We start from the raw sequence: 16,994 nt of genomic DNA on the forward strand, positions 1-16,994 counted from the left end.
AACCCTACATGACAACAATATTTAGGAGCGACCCTAATGTGCTATTCTGAACTGACCCTGTGGACTCCCTATTTTCTGACACTTGGTCTACCTCATTCACGAATGTTTTCAGTCTGGTTTCTGCAGGACTTTGCTTTTGGGTTCTCTGCCTCTCAGTAGAGTTCTAGCATCATGAAATGCACATAAAATCTTAAAAGAAATTCAAGAGTGACTCTCTTGCCAGGGAAAGAGGAGCATATGGGGCTCTGGAAATTCTAGGCTCTATTCCTACTCATACTACGAGAAGGCCATTCTATTTTTGGTAGCCTCCAGCCCTATTAGAAGAGAGTCAAAGATAATCTGTAGATCACTTCCAGACTTAAAATTTCATGACTTCCTGTCACTATTTGCCCATTTGCTAGGCTAGTCATCCTTGGACACATAGGAAATAACCTATGACAGTGTCACTTGCCTGCCACCATCAGAAATTGTGCTACATTAGAGAATCACTTCTAAAATTGCTTATCCAATTTTCTTTTAAAAATGGTTTATCAATTTAGCTTTGTCCTAAACAATTATATCTATAAAATAATGCATTATGTTTACTAGTTACATATTCTTTCCTTTAACATGTCCACTAAAATTATCTATCTATATACTTCCTAAAGTTATCAAACATTCCACCAGAGGTATTTGCTTCACACTTTGGGAAAAACTCCCATGTGAAGTCCAAAGTTTACTAAAACAGATACTTTAGAAGACTTATCGGAGTCTTATCCAGACTTTCAAACAGGTTTCTAACTCTACCTATCAGATTATTTTGAGGTTGAAAGCCATCATATACAAATTCAAGAATGTTTCTCAAGTGAAATATTTCAGTCTACCACTTTACGTGAACATCTTAAATACTATTTGCATGTTATGAAAATGATTTGAAGAAAATACCAAAGTAACCAACGTATCATGCAGTTACAGTCTTGGTGAACATTAAAGATTTGCAAAGATTTTAGCTCAGATGTGTACACACACACACACACACACACAGAAATGCATGCATGCACACACACACACATACCAGTTAGCCTAAGAAACTGTTCTTCTCCTAATAATTTAGGTAAAAAAGTTTAAAAGTAAAGTCATTTTTAAAGCTTTCACATCTCTTAAATGTACTCACATGCCACATAAGGTACTTTCAACAAGAAATACAATACTACAAGAGAGGTTAACAACAGTAATCAGCTGAATACCCTTGCGGATTCCTGTGGGGAGAGGTAGAGAGGGGACTCCAGGGAAGGACTGTGTCAGTCTAAATCTGCTACTATTCTTCTCTCAAAGCACACAGCCAGACAGCTGGATGGGAGGAAGAGTCACATACCTTAAATTACCAGATTCACACGCAACACATACGCCATAAAGATGCCAGAGACCATGTTTGAACACATGATTTGTTCTCTTCTGGGAGATGGTGGTTGTTTCCCACCCTGGTGTCAAGCATTATGCCTGTGTATGAGCAGTTCCAGCAATCTGAAAGGCGCACAAATGCATTGCATTCTAAACAGCTTGGCAGCAATTTCTTGCAAATGACCGTGTATAAGAGGCTCATGTCCAGGAGACAAGGGCATTTATCTGAACGTTTGGGAGACTGAAACATATTACTCTGCATATGATGCTTGGTGGAGGAAAAGTGAAGAGAAATGACTTCAAGAAGTCATTCAGTATCGTGGTGTATTATACCCAGCAATAACTTTAAATTTACTTCCTGGGCAGTTGAAGTGATTTAATAAAATCAGCCTCCTGGGACTCAGTCATGCCACCCATCTCCTGGGACTATTTGGGATAATACAGATAAATGGTGTGTGGGTGTGTATTTGTGGGAGCAGATCAGAAACACGAAAATTGGGAGAAGGATCAAGACCATTCACTAGCAACCTGTATAAACAGCTACATGATTTCCGTATATACTTGTTTACCAACATCTACCATACTAAACATATTATCCATATACACTATTGCAGAAATCATCATTAAAATAAGAAAATGTACTTCTGGTGCCATAATGCCCACTTCATTTAAGATAATTATATTTCAAAGCTTAGTGGGGCACAGTCAAGAACCAAATCATTCCTTTTTCCATGTATCTCTTCATTGATTTAAATTTCTTAATCATTAGCCCAGTAACTTAGCAATATGCATGCCTACTACTTTGGAATTAGTTCCAGTCCCCTTACACTTGATGTATTTCACTCCCTCATAGAGTTTTTCTTTGTAGCATGAAGCCACATCCCTTTCAACCACAATACCCTCATTCCTCTACTTCCTTATTTACTTTTTTTTTTTTTTTTTTGCAGGGCACTCAAATTTCTATCCCTTGATATAGGGTTTGCTTCTGGCAAGCCTTAAATCTGTCTCCTTTAGTCCCCTTTGCCAACTGCCTGGCTCAGTCAGCTTCTCTAAATTCTGTCACATCCTCAGAATCTGTAACTCTGCATTTTATATCTAACCATAGAAATACTTTATTCCTTTGCAGCTCCTTCTGATGTGCCCCTTTCAATCTTAAATCATCCTGTTCCTTCCTTGAAACAACACAGAAATTTCATGCTAATATGCAGAAAGACTCTCATTCCAACTTTGGAGTATAGGTGAAGGCATGTGAAACCACATACAGAACCTAAAGCTGTATCTAAGTCTAATTTACAACTTTACCTTTTTAACTACACAATAAAACAGTCTGATAAACCACTGGAGCTATTAACTAAGTGATTTTGAATTGAACATCTCAAGTCATTAGACGCACTGGTTTAAAACCAAAAGCAGTGCCCCTAAAGCTGCCTAGTAACTTTATAATCAAGGATTTGACAGCCACAAATTATCAAACATATCTGTCACTATTATATTTTTTGCATAGAAATAGTCCCAAGTACAAAATCATTTTGGTCATGGAAGGATGCACGAGTATAAAACAGAGGAATTATTTCACATTACTGATTCTACTTACAACAGGACATGCTGCCTAAAAAGCCAGGATATCTACCCAATTTTATGAGATTTGGAAAATTAATTTTATACTTTGTATTAATCATATCAAATACAGTCTACAAATTCAATAAGGAATAACATTAATATTCAAACTCCAGAATAGTTAGACACATATACAGAGATTTTCTTGTGGTAAAATATGAGAGAAAAATTAATATTCCAATTTACATTTAAAAGCTGTCATAACACTACTCTGCTCTAGAATAAAAAAGAGAGACCAACCAAGCTATTACTGCCATCAAATGGCCACTTATCATCCATCTTAGGGTTCATTACTAGTTAAAAATAATATAAATATTATCAACTATTTAGTAGAATATTAGCCTGTAATTATTTTGTACCCTTCCAGCTATCCAGCTAATGTGTATTTTTATTTTAATAGTGAAATAAAAAGTACTGCTATCCTTATACTACAAATAGCAATTCTGAAACTAATTCAGCTTCTTCCACTAATGTAGTGAAGATGTTCAAACAAAATTTAGTCACAATCTGGTATAAACACATCAAGAAGCTCCAGAATCATTAGTGGTGGGTTTAGTAACCTCATCAGTTGTTGTTTTTAACTGACTTACCTAGCAATCAACAGTTCTGAGATCACAAAAAATGCATTGTAAGCAAAGATTTTGATAAAGTTATTTTTGTAACTCACTTGGATTACACAAAGTTGCTCACTTGATTATGTTGCCAGGTATATATTTCTTAATGAAATCATTTATGGCTTTTATTTTCCATACTGTTTAACAAGACTATCATTTCTTGGGGAAAAATGAAATCCTTTGGCATACTTTTTTTTCCCTTTCTTAAAATCAAGCTCTACAACATTGAAACAGACTCTCATTTGTGAATTTGTTTGTGTTATTTTTAAGTTAAATGTTGTAAGTTTAATACATTTGGATGAATCCTCCTTAATCACCTTTAATTTAGAATATAAGATAAACTATTACCTTACTTTAAAAATTAACATGGGCAATCTATACACACATACATACACATCCATAGCTTTCAGAGTCCCATCTGCACACATGTGCCTAGGACTAAGTAAATGTATTACACAACAGAGCAGTATATAACATACCTCAATGACCTCTCTTAAGAGAAGGTGGCAAACAAATAAATAATGCAAAAGAACCAGACAATTCCAACCTTGTTTCTATTTGACTTTAGAAGAACTCTCTAATGAAAAACAGAGATAGGGAGTAAGGAGAAGAGGATAACAGGGCACAGGGTAGAGAGGGAGGGGATAGGGTAGAGAGAAAGAAAAAGGAAGGAACGGGGGGGGGAGAAGGAGGGAGAAGGGATGGAATGAGGAAGGGAGGGGAAGAAAGAGGGGAAGAAAGAAAGAATCTTAGTAACATTTTGCTTCTGATTACAATTATATCACGTTTCATTCAGTATCTAGGCAATTTAAAGGGTTTTCCAGGAGTGAGAAGTTAGAATGAACTGTCATGAGATCATAGACTTTCCTAACCTAGAAAGTATCTTAGAAGTCATACCTCATTTTATAGGGAGATACCAAGGCACAGAGAGGTGAAGTGGCTTGCTAGAGCTTGCACAGCAACTTAAAAGAGGTTAACTTGAGCTTCTACGTTACTGAAGATAACCTACAGAGCGGACACTTCGACAATGCTTCTTCAAAGCTTGCTAACATTCAAATCATCCAAAATTTTTAGGGTTATTAACTTCCTTTTTTTTCATTCAACTACATTCACTTTTGAACTTATTGAGGAGACAGTTTACAGAGCTTCATTCCTCACCTCACATTTGCTGGTCCAACTTGTCAAGGAGGGCTAGGGTGCAACGCGTGTGCAAAGAGAAGCTACTTAGAAAGGCAGCTGAGGATGCTGTGAAGTTCGTTTTATGCTTAGCCCAGCAGCTCTGGGGACAGACAGAACAGCCTGCCAAGGGCCCAAAGCAAGACTGCCAAGGGGCTTTACTGTGCTGATCTGTTCCTTATCACAAACTCTTTCCACTTTGCTTAACCCCAGCACCTTCTCAATGCTGAGGGAGTGCTGTCCTTGGAGTTGTACAGAAATTGTATACAAGGTTGTTAGGTGGATTTGCATGCATGCAAACACATACAGAGACATACTATTGTTATATACAAAATGCAAGACTTTTCCTTTATTATCTTTTATAGCATTTTAAATTTATTTTGAAGACCAATTAAATCAACATGGCTTTCAAAGCAGCTCTTACAAGGTAAATGTAACATCCATCTGGCTTCCCCATCTGTCAAATGACCAGACCCCAAACTAACCCTAAAGCATTCAATCCCCTTTTCTACAGATTAAACACAACTAGGGAGATAGTGTCCCAATTTTTAGAAAATAATCAAATCATTTCTAAAGTAATAGGAGCACACTATAAATCTTGCAAATACCTCTTGGAGCTTTCTGGTGACTAGCCACAAAAATGTTTTAACATTATAGGAGTTGCAATTTCTAAATGTTTGAATGGAAAATAAAAATCATACTTTACTTCAGGAAGATACTTCTCTACAAGGCAAAAGTTCCTGCTACATATTAAAAATAAAGGCAATTCAAGAGTCAGACAAAAATATTAGAATTCAAAAGAAAATAGCATCTATCAAATTAGGTAGACACAAAACAAACATCTGTAAGAAACAAGCATTGGACCTTAACTACCTCTATTTCTGCTCTTGTCACCATTTTCAAAATGATTGCATCTTTGCAAGATGATATACTTGCACTGGTTAGAAAAACACCAACAATTATTTAAAATATAGCTGAGGCTTCCTCAGTAACTATCACTCACAAAAGTCAGCTCAGTTTTGGAAGAAGGCATGAGGCCATTCTTTTGTTTAGGGAAATGTAACCATCAAAACCACTTGTCTTTATTTCAGATTTCAGTATTTCAAACCTTTAAACACACTTTTTTCCAGAGAACAGTCTTCTCCTCAAAAACAGCTGTGGGCATATCCATTACCCAGAGGTACCACAACCATTCTCCTTGTGCTTCATCTCACCAGATGTTAAGCGTTCTTTATTGGTTCGTTACCTTTTCCCCCCCAAACCTCAAGCTCTGAAAATGCCTATGGTCATGTAGACAATCATTGATTTTGAGTCTTCTCTCTCTGCATCGTTCCCTTCAACCAAATCTAATGAGAACCCTCACCAGTGAGACACTTTCATACTTTACAGTCTGTGTTTTTTCTCTGCTTTGAGACTTACTACCTATTCAGAAAAATGGTATTTCCACTCTGGGAATTACAGGATCCTCCGGCTCCATGGTCTCGAGCTCAGTGAGGGCACTCCAATTCCCCTTTTCAGGTATGAATGATTTCAAGTTCCCCTTGGTCCACATCAGCTCTGGCCACTGGTTCAAGTGGTTCAAGCCTCTTATATCCAAGTTATATTCTTATAACAGCTCAGTTGTTCTACTTTCAGTCCAGGAATAAAATTGTGATTTATATGTAGGCTAAGGAAACTCGGACAAAAAAATCCACATATCCCTTTCCACAGTGATAACAATCTTTAATTTCACTAAGCCATTGATCATTTGAAAGTCACCAGGCAAACATTATTAACAATATTAATTCCTGATATTATTTTTATGATCAATTCATCTTGCATGGATAACAAACATTTACTTGGTAGATTGCATTTGGAGACACATGAAAGATAAATGAACTCAGATTTGAAGTGATATTTTTTGCTTCCTTAAATTTACATCACTTCATAAAAGTGGTACATTAAAAGCAAAAATAAGCTAAACATAGACTCTTATTTTTAAACTGTCCCTTGGAATGAAAAAGGAGATATACGGTTTATATTTTCAAATATTCCTAATAGTTGCCCACCCCCTGACCCCCAGTAAAGTTTCTAAACAGCATGCCCCTAAAAAAACAAGAGAAACTTTCCTGTTTCTGCATTTCTTAGTGGCAGTAGAGAGCTACAAAATAAACTATCTTAAATAAATTCTCGGAATACTGACACATGCTTCTTTTATATGGGACTGCAAGTAAAATGATCTCTTTACATACACATTACTTTTACTTACATTTTTCTTGCAATAGCCAGAGATACAGACGAAGATAAATACATGCTCTAAGCATCCTGAGCACCACAAACAATGCACCCAGGCTTCCAAATTAAAAACAAAGCCAATCATTTTTAACTTCTATAAAAGCATTCTGAAAGGTCTCTTATTTCCTTGTATGAATCAATTATGAAAGAGATCTGACAGAAGCAGCAAGCTCTAAACAGATTACACTATCTCACCAGCTTGGTTCAACAAAGAGCGAAGGAACAGAAAATCAAATGCAGCTTGCAAAGTCACATTCACATGGAGCTGGAGGGAGAAAGAGGGGGAAGAAAACCTGGTACTTACAGACTGTAAAGTAAAATGTCCCAGTTTCGCTTTACATGTTACAGCAAATCAAACAGAGATTTCAGCTCTCAGCAAGTCCCTGCTTCCACTACACTGTTCATCCACGCAGAACAGGCCCTTATGGATTGCTTAGGCAGCTGGGAGATAATGGGACCATATTCTCAGCTGGGACTAGAGATGCAGAACTGCTCTCCGCTGCGCACTGCATGGCTCTCAGCCAGCATTAATCAAGGAGGACCCAGCTTTGTGGTTGTGTTCCCCAAAGGATCGACATAATTAGCGCATGAATCAAAGACGTACACTGAGAGAATCACACACATCTCTAACTGGCTCTGCTCATATCGAACCTGATTAGGAAATCAAGTTGGTTCCCCGATCAAATGTGTTCACCCTTTCAAAAATGCACGGAGACTCGCACAGCTGTTTATAGATTTCAAGGGAGGAGTAGAGATTAAGGCTTCCTTCCCAATGGGCAATTTATGTAATTCCTCAACTATAGAATATAATTACACTGCTTGTTCGGTACGTATGGTGGGTTTGCCCTGTGATTTGGTTTGTCTGTTAGGGTTTTTTCTGAAGGAAGGTTACAGGCTGTAGCATCATTTCTCCTATGGATTTTATGAGATGTGCATATGTATATTCTTTGCAGGTCTAGTCTTTGGGGTGGAGACTGGTAGGACTAAAGCTGGTCTCTATGGGGGCGATTTACATCCCCAGAGACATGATTCTTCTTGAGTACTGGAAGTCCAGGGCATTCAAAGCAGAGGGTTTGGCCGGATACTCGGGACACCAAGTATTCTAAAAGGAACTGTGATGTTGATTCTGCTGGCATTAGTGAAAGCACTCTCTTATTTTCTCTGCCTGCATGGTGCTGCAGTAGGAGTTGCAAACTAGTAGCCTGTGGACATGTTTGGTTTGAGAGAGAGATTTTAGAATTTGAATGTGAACACTTTTAAACAGAGCGTGTATTCCGCACTTTACCAAAATGGTGTCACTCCAGCCTCTGCCCATACACGCTCACTGCTAGCCCAGGAAGACATTTGTTTATGTAAATTTGACCTCAGTTAAGCAAGTCTGGGTTAAGGATGTAACACATTCCTTTTCAGAGAAAGGAGAGTCATCTCTTGCGTCACTCATGAAAAGGCTGCGATTAAGGTACCCTTGTGATGATTTAAAGTTCCTTCACACATGGCAGCCGTAGTCAATAAGCCTGTGTGATAAAGATGGGAGGAAATTTAGGGAGCCAGAAAGTCTGAGTCCTAACCTTCACCTTGCTGTAAAAATCAAGTGACCGGATTTCTTATCTGTATAACAGGACCTTGGTCCAGATTTCTGAGGACTCTCGCAGACATGGCATTCTACTATTTGTTCTAAGAGCTAGAAAGTGGCCCTCCATTAGAAGGGTGCTTACACTTCATAACAGCAGCCAGAGGAATGGGAATGAAATAAAGCTATGCATTTTTTTTAACTGTCCCAAATTTAGAGGGACAGTTACATGTGAGTGTCCCATCATAAATGGGCTAATAAGCAGCTGTTTTAGAGAACTGGAGGTATTGTGATCAGTAAGTGTGAGTAAATTATATATGTGTGATAGTGAAAAAAAGACAGGTTAGGAAGAAAATGGTTTTATCTAATTCCACACTAACTATGTCTGAGAGCAAAACATCTGGATGAAGAGCCAGAAGTCCAGTCAGAGTGGTTGTCTTCATGGTGCCAATCACCAGGGTACAGTGATGTGTGGGGTAAGGGTCTTTTTATATTTAAACTGAATTATTCCATCTTAATTTCTATTTTTTAATTGAAAACATTTTTTTTCCCATCTTACTTTCATATACTCCTACCATCCAAAGGTAGAGAAACGTGAGGCTTCTTTTCACATTCTGGGTTATGTCATTTTTTGTGGAAAAATGTGTGTCATCAAGGTCAAGACAATCCAAAGTATCTTAGGGTTTTGATACTGGTCTTAGGGAATAAAAGGAAAATGGATTGACACTTTCATGGTGCCCAACTCAGTAACTCGAAAAGTAGTTCACCCAAAGACACAGGATTTTGTAAAAGATGCATGCTACCAGACCTTCTTGTGTCTATTACCAACTCAGTTATTCCAAACCAGATACAAGGCCTCAAGTAGATTTATTACCAATACTTAAGAGCAAAAATACACAAAGTAGGGGATAATAAAACAGTGTAATTAAACTTTTTAAAAATGTTACTAAACTTCTGGGTAATTTTGGTTACCCAAGTTTTAGTTCAACATGTTTTTTCAAGTATTTTAAATCCAATTTCTATAAGGTAAACCGTTTCTTTGCTTCTTTGGGTATTGTTGCAATTTGGCATCATTTGTAAAATGGCACAAATTTCAGGTTTGTTATTTTTATTTGGCTCATTATATTTGAGACTTTGGCACATCTACTTCATGAAACTTGTGAGGTGCTGACAAAAATAGGTTAATTAAATAGCAATTGTGCATCTCAGTTATATTAGCAAACACATTGCTAAAGCAAATAGAAAGAGGAGCAAATTAAAATACTAAACTGTTTATTCAGTGGTACAGTCGAAATAAATAGTTTAATTGGTTTTTAAGTTCTATTCAATCCCTGTTTGCCTGGTAATTGCTTTGATTTATCTCTGATTATGGTACGTGATAGATTCACTTTGACATCATGTGATTTGCACTTGTTTCTAATGGTAGGTGATAATTATTAACTAAAAATTTTTAACTTCCATCAATTCCTCATAGGTTTCTCCCCCAAGACATAACATTTAAAACATGAGGTGGTTTATAAGAAAAGCTTAAATCTGGAAAATGTCTGATTTCTTTTTCTTTTAAGGTCAAAGCCAACAATGTCAAAAGAAATATAGCAAAGAGAGGGAGAAAAAGACCAAAATAATTAGTAAATGCTAACAAAAGAAATTGTCTTCACAAAGACAGTAGAACCTGATATATTACCCCAGAATATATTTCGGAAGTCAAAATCTATACAGAGATTGTTTTAGACTTCACATGGAAATTGCAAGAAACTGCATCTCTTTGGGACTCTGAAGAGTCTGCAATTTTAGCAACACTGTTGTCAAGTCTAATAAGAACCTGGGGAATGGAGACCTGAGATCTCTTTCTGGCCATAATACAAGATTCAGCAAGTTAAATACAGCCCTCAGCTTCAGAAAATCTAAGGGCAAAATGAAAGTTATGGCAACAATTTCCCCAAGAGGTTGAGACTTAATCAATATTTTTTAATACTTTGGAATCTTCAGCAGTAAGTCACTGATGTGCATACAATTGCTCATTGCTTCTTCTAGAAAGTGTTCATATTTCCTATCCCTTTCCTCTCTCACTAAAAGAGTTAAAAGCTGAGAGAACTGTGACATTTCTCCAGCTGAGAACAAAATTTCAAAGGAATGGATGGTTCAGGAATCGCTGCCCAGGGCACCCACTGGAATGATAATCTAAGCAGTTTGCCTGGACTTCCTTTTCCAACCAAAAGCAATGTAGCCAGTAAGAAAATAATCAAGAAGCAAGCCAAAAGTATGGATCCACATGAGAAAGTGTGTGGCCATATTCATTTTTCAGGAAGTAATCTGATTACTGCAGCAATGATGCATTGAGACCATGGTCACAAAATTATAACTGTCTGTAGAGAAAATAGCCCATTTTGAAAATTATATCACAATGACATCAAGTTGACCGATAAGCTAGAAAAAAATACAATAGGCCTCAATATTTATCTACCACTAACTGCTCAGAAATTTGGAGTCACCATTAGCAGAAAATAGCTTTTAATTTAAGGCGTGTGTACACATGTTTTGAGAAAGAAAGAGAGAGGGAGGGAGAAGGAGAAACTGTAGACAAACTGTTTTCTAAGTGGTATTTCTCATTTCCTTTTTTGGGGTAGAACTGATATTTATCCTTATTATATTGGCTAAAGAACACATAGCAATTTTCTTATTATCTGAAAAGAGAACAAAAATCCTTTTTCTCAGAAGATTCTGATTTTATTTCAACAAAAACAGAGAGTTTTGAAAGACTGGTTTTTGATTCCATTAGGGATGGGGGTGCTTTGGTATCTAGTGGGTATAGGCCAGTGATAGTGCTAAATATCCTACAATGCACAGGACAGCCCCTCCCCAAAAATTATCTGTCCCAACATATCAGTAGTGCCACATATGAGAAACCCTGATTCACAGGAAGCACGAAGGGGTCCTCATAAAATTCTTAAGAATTCAGAGCTGAGATTAAAAACTGACCAAGTTGAAATGGTGTTGCTCTAAATATAGCTACAGTAGCAATACTAAACTGACTGTTTTGCTTTGGAAGTTACTTTAGACTTTTAAGTATGCTTTCACAAAATTACCACATTCACTACAACAAGCTAGTTCAAAAGCCCAGAAAGTTCTGTAATTCCAAGTCTATCAGTACAAACAAACATGGACCTTAGAATAAATGGCTAGTGGCATAATCACTAAGTAGAAAATTCAAGTCAGGGGGGCTAGCCCAGTCGTGTAGTGGTTAAGTTTGTGCGCTCGGCTCCAGTGGCCTGGGGTTCACAGGTTCAGATCCTGGGCATGGACCTACACATCCCTCATCAAGCCATGCTGTGGCAGCGTCCCATATACAAAATAGAGGAAGACTGGCACAGATTTTAGCTCAGGGATAATCTTTCTCAAACAAAAAGAGGGAGACTGTCAAGAGATGTTAACTCAGGGCCAATCTTGCTCACCAAAAAAAAAAAAAAAAAAAGTTAGAACAAGTACCCAACATGGCCCTCTGCTCTCTCTCCTGCTTCTCACAAAACCAAATATAACCAAGAAGAATTAATCTCAATCCAATCTCTGTTATCCTCTCCATCCCGCCTCCCCACCATGGGAACCAATCAAGATGACTTTTTGACAAGTTGAGCTGCAAGTAATTCCATATACGTATTTTCTTTCTATCTCAGTGATTGTCCCTAAACAAATGGGTATCCTTTAGTATGCTCCCATATCAGGAATCTGATCTTCTCCTGAAATCTATAGTTTCAAAAGAGTTGAGATTAAATGCAAATATGCTTCAATTCATGGGCTTTCATTAGGAACTCAGTTGTTAGACCTCTTTTATTTACTTGTGCAACAAAAATTTATTGAGCACCTACTAAATTCATTGTCCGTTTAAATTATTGGGGAGAGAAATAAAATCTCTCAGCATCTGCTTTCCTTACAGACTTTATGCATTTATATTGTATCCCCTACATCATCCCGTCTGGCTCAGAAAAAGTTTACTGCATTTCTCATCATCCACTAAGGTCATTATTATTTATAATCAGCTTTATCACTAATGTAGTGTCCTGTGGACTCTTCAGCTCTGTGCTGAGTTCTTTTGTCAGCTCCAGGGAGTGTAGGCACTAGGTGGATGGCAGAGGCTTTTCATTTTATTCTTTGGCATCCCTTCTATCAACTGCAAAAAGCCTTGTTCAGGCTTTTACCTGAGGCGAGTCACAGCTCACCTTTGTTTCTTAAAGGGAAACTATCTCCCCTTAGATCTGCTGCAGATGGAACAAGATAAGGAGATGCCCAAAGGATGAACACTGGCAGAAGCAGAGCTAAACCCCAAAAGTTCAGTATTTAAGTTTACCGCAGGGTTAAATTAGGAAAAAAGTGAGTGTCTGATTAGAACGGGCAAAGACTATCCCTACATTTTATGGAGTGAAATAGAGGAATAAGATGCCTGCTTTCCTTCCTACATGCTTAAAGCAAATGGGTTAATGTTTTTTTCCCAAATGGATTTCCAGGTCCAGAGGAATAGGCTTAATTTTAGAACACACGTGAATCAGAGATTAAGGCAGAGTTCAAAATTCTCTTTAGAAATTGTAAAAGCTCTTTTCAGGGAAACCTCCATCTAGATTCATATCCTTCTACCTTCTTTGTTTATATGATGTAGAAACACTGCAAGCAAATGACAAATACAGAGAAATTAACCTTTAATTCTAGGAATCTAAAGTTTTTGCAATCTACACGATATAACCACATAATCATATGTAATTTTAAAGTATATATTCATCCTTATGCTATATGATATATTTATTTGGGTCTTTGCAATTTTAAAACAATTTGTAATTTATTTATTTATTTTTTAGGGGATGGGTATTACAGATTTATTCTGAACAGTGAAGAAAGCAGAAGGATGACTTTTGTCCAGAGATACATTTTTTTCTGCCATGGGCTGTCTTAATTTGGGTTGTTTACTATGTTTCAGAATCTGCTATGCACTTTACATGGATTATCTAACTTAATCTTCCCCACAACCCTATGAGGTAGTATCTTTACTATTCCTATTTCATGATGAAGACATCGAGAGGCCGAGATTTGAATGAGTTGTCCAAGGGCTCATAGCTAAAAAATGGCAGATATGGGTTTTTTAAACTTTATTATGAAGAACATTTTCTTTGTTGACAATTTTTTCCTTTCCAATCACCATATAACTGAAAATAGTCCTAAGTGTTTTGCCTACCATAAACCAGTGGTTCTAAGTTTGAAAATTTAAAACAGGCTGGTATAAAATAAAGTAAATGTATTAAACCTTGAAACTGTTGGGAAGGGTTGATCCAAAATAACATATGAAATGAATAACTTTGGACAATACTCAAGAGCCTCAGTTTCAGCCTGAACACCTGGAATCCCTTATACCTCCAATTTTTTTGGAAAAACTTACAAAAAACTTGAAAGAGTGGTACAAGCTCATATGTTTTTTACCTAGAACTAACATAAACATTTTGATGTTTGCTTTTTGTTTTTATTCTCTCTTCTCTCTCCTTCCTTTCTTCCTTCACTCTCTCTCTCTGTTGTATTCTCTTTTTTCTGAATCATTCAAGAGTAAGTAGCAGACATCATGACACTTTATCCTTAAATAATTCTCCTAAGAATTCACCAAATAATGTTTTTTCATCTTTATTGAGGTATAATTGACAAATAAAACTGTAAAATATTTAGAGTGTACAACATGATGTTTCACCAAATGTTTTTCCAAAGAACAGTAACTTCCACCCATATAACCACAATGCAATTAACCAATCCAACAAATTTAACACTGATACAAAAACAGCATTTACTATATAATCTATGTATGGGTGACATCGTATCCTTAGTTCATTGCATTAGGAGGAGGTATTGTCAGTTTTTCCTGCTATTGGTGGTATTCAGTTTGATCACCAGATTTCTCTGTTATAAATGTAAAGGTATCACATTGCTTTTGTAACTAGTAAGTAATATTTGGGGAATACTTTGAGACCATATAAATATCATTTTCTCTAATAGCCTTCACCTGGTCATTTTAGCATACATTGATGAACCACGACTGAATCAATTTTTATAATGATGGTTACAAAAAACCTGGATCCTTGGGGGCCAGCCTGGGAGTGTAGCAGTTAAGGTCGAACATTCTGCTTCAGTGGCCCAGGGTTCACCAGTTCAGAGCCCAGGAGCAGACCTAAGCACCATTTATCAAGCCATGCTGTGGCAGGAGTCCCACATATAAAGTAGAGGAAGATGGGCACAGATGTTAGCTCACGGTCAATCTTCCTCAGCAAAAAGAGGAGGATTGGCAGCAGATGTTAGCTCAGGGCTAACCTTCCTCACAACAAAAGTCCCCCAAAACCTGGATTCTTAAACCTCAATAATCTGCCAGTTTCATTTCTTAAAGGATCCCAACCTACTCAACACTCTCAACAAAACTCAAAGTGGGGGTAATGGATGCCATTCAGGAAATATTAAGTTTCTGCAGTTTTCTCAGAAACAGAAGCCAATGACAACTCATCAAACTATTTACTAAAATTTATTATCAGTTCCAGAAAACATAAAGATGAGAGGAAAAATATGAAATTAATCACTTCTTTTTGAGGAGAAGAGGGAAATTTTCAGGATAAACCTGGATATCACTCTTCTTAGTAATGTCTTAAGTTGAATAATGAGCCATCTCTTTCCGTACCTACAAATGCTAAAAATACTATATTTATGAGATTAGGGTCACTTTCAACTTCTGCAGAATGCTATATTAAGGAGCCAGAGTTCCTTTCAGACATTTTAAATTGTGCCATTTATTGATTTTTAAACTGTTCTATTTTGTTGTAGCATTTTTCACCTGCAAATGAAGAAAAAATGAAAAGCCCTGGTTGAAATCCATTCTCCACACTGGTGTCAGAGTGCCCTTTCCAAAACAGAAATCTAAACTCAGTATGTTCCTGTTAAAATCCTTCAGTGGACCCCTCCCAACTACCTGGTAAAACCCAAACACTACCAATTCACACCAAGTCCCCTGTAACGTCCTCCTTTGTTGACTGATTTGTGCTTTATATTCAACGCATCAAGCAGGATTGTTTCCTCTTCCTTCCTTGAAAACTCCATCATGTTGTTTTCCATCTATGCATATATGTTTGCCTATAATGCCTCCCCACCCCAAATACCCTCATCAGGAAATACTTCCAATCTTATAGATGTAGTTCTAACTATCAAAGTTTATGAGTGAACATTCTGGAGTCAGACAGTCTGGTACCCTAGACTGTCGACTTACTAACTGTGTTGAACAAATTACTTAACCTCTCTGTGTCTGCTTTCTATAAAATGGTGATGTTGCTAGTAACTATCTCTGCCACATAACTATCCATCTATTTATTCCTCTATCCTAGCCACCCATCAATCCAATAATGACTATTTTAAGATAAAGCATTTCTGAACCCTTCTTTCTCCTCTCCTACCTATCACTCCCACCCTCCAGGATAGCTTTACTATGTCTTTTTTGGGTTCACAAGATATTGAGGCACACTGCAGAGTAATCATCTGTTTATGCAGCCATTTCTTCTACTAGACTATGACCTCCTCAAGGTAGATATCACGTCCTACTCAATTTTGTTTACCTAGCATCTAGCTCAGTGGTATAGCTCAATAAATGTTTAAAGAAAATGAATGATATTTGTACAAGTGCTGCAGTTACAAAACCATGTAATAATATGGTTTTCATCAGGTTCTTGTATAATTTGACAATTCAGTAATGAGTATTAATAATGACGGGGTGATAATAATAAAAGCACAGTTGTTAAAGATTTAAGATGACATGTAAGACTGACATGTCAGTGAGGACACCAAGGTTCTATCCTGATTTGGTCATTTATTAATCAAGTATCCTCAGGTAAGCCAGTTTACTTTTCTGGGTAGTCCTTTGTTCATCTATGAAACAAAGGTGAAGTTCCAGCAACATTATAGGTCAAGCCTCCTGCTTTAAAGAGTCACAGAAATTCTGGTTAAAATAAAGAAAGAAAAATACCAAAATTATATGTTTGCACGTGTGTATAGCTGAGTTTAGAAGAAAAAAACATGCCAAGTCAGAGTAGTAAGGTTAAGCCAATCGTCGAGAGTCCAGTAATACAAGCCCTAAGAGCTGGCTGGGATGTCATGCTGCACATCCCTAGGTGTCATTCACACACCATATCATGTGAATGCACTTCCTGGAATTGTGCAAAATAGCATCTCTGGGGGCTAGAGAATGAGTTTTAATACCCCACAGGGACAGATGAGGCATGAAGCTGAAACTTTAAAATCTCTGCTTAAAACATGGATGCTGGAAGGTCTGCAACATGTGGCAGATAGAAAGTAGTAAAACTTCA

At 37.1% G+C, this 16,994-nt stretch overlaps 1 protein-coding gene across 10 annotated transcripts in view; it reads right to left on the bottom strand.

Annotated features, from left to right (window-relative positions):
* Positions 1-16,994, bottom strand: part of CNTN4 (contactin 4) — an 874,157-nt gene that overhangs the window by 481,205 nt on the left and 375,958 nt on the right. For 2 of the 10 annotated variants that reach the window (XM_070576731.1, XM_070576726.1), the window contains exon 1: positions 7,036-7,299. The exons of 6 other annotated variants lie outside the window; for them this stretch is intronic. The gene's annotated coding sequence lies outside the window, so the exon portion shown is untranslated. Of the gene's footprint in view, positions 1-7,035; positions 7,300-7,365; positions 7,762-16,994 lie in introns of those variants that run through there. 2 more of the 10 variants (XM_008518920.2, XM_070576729.1) reach the window with 2 other exon arrangements.

The sequence above is a fragment of the Equus przewalskii genome, chromosome 15 (assembly GCF_037783145.1).
Source record: "Equus przewalskii isolate Varuska chromosome 15, EquPr2, whole genome shotgun sequence".
NCBI lineage: Eukaryota > Metazoa > Chordata > Mammalia > Perissodactyla > Equidae > Equus > Equus przewalskii.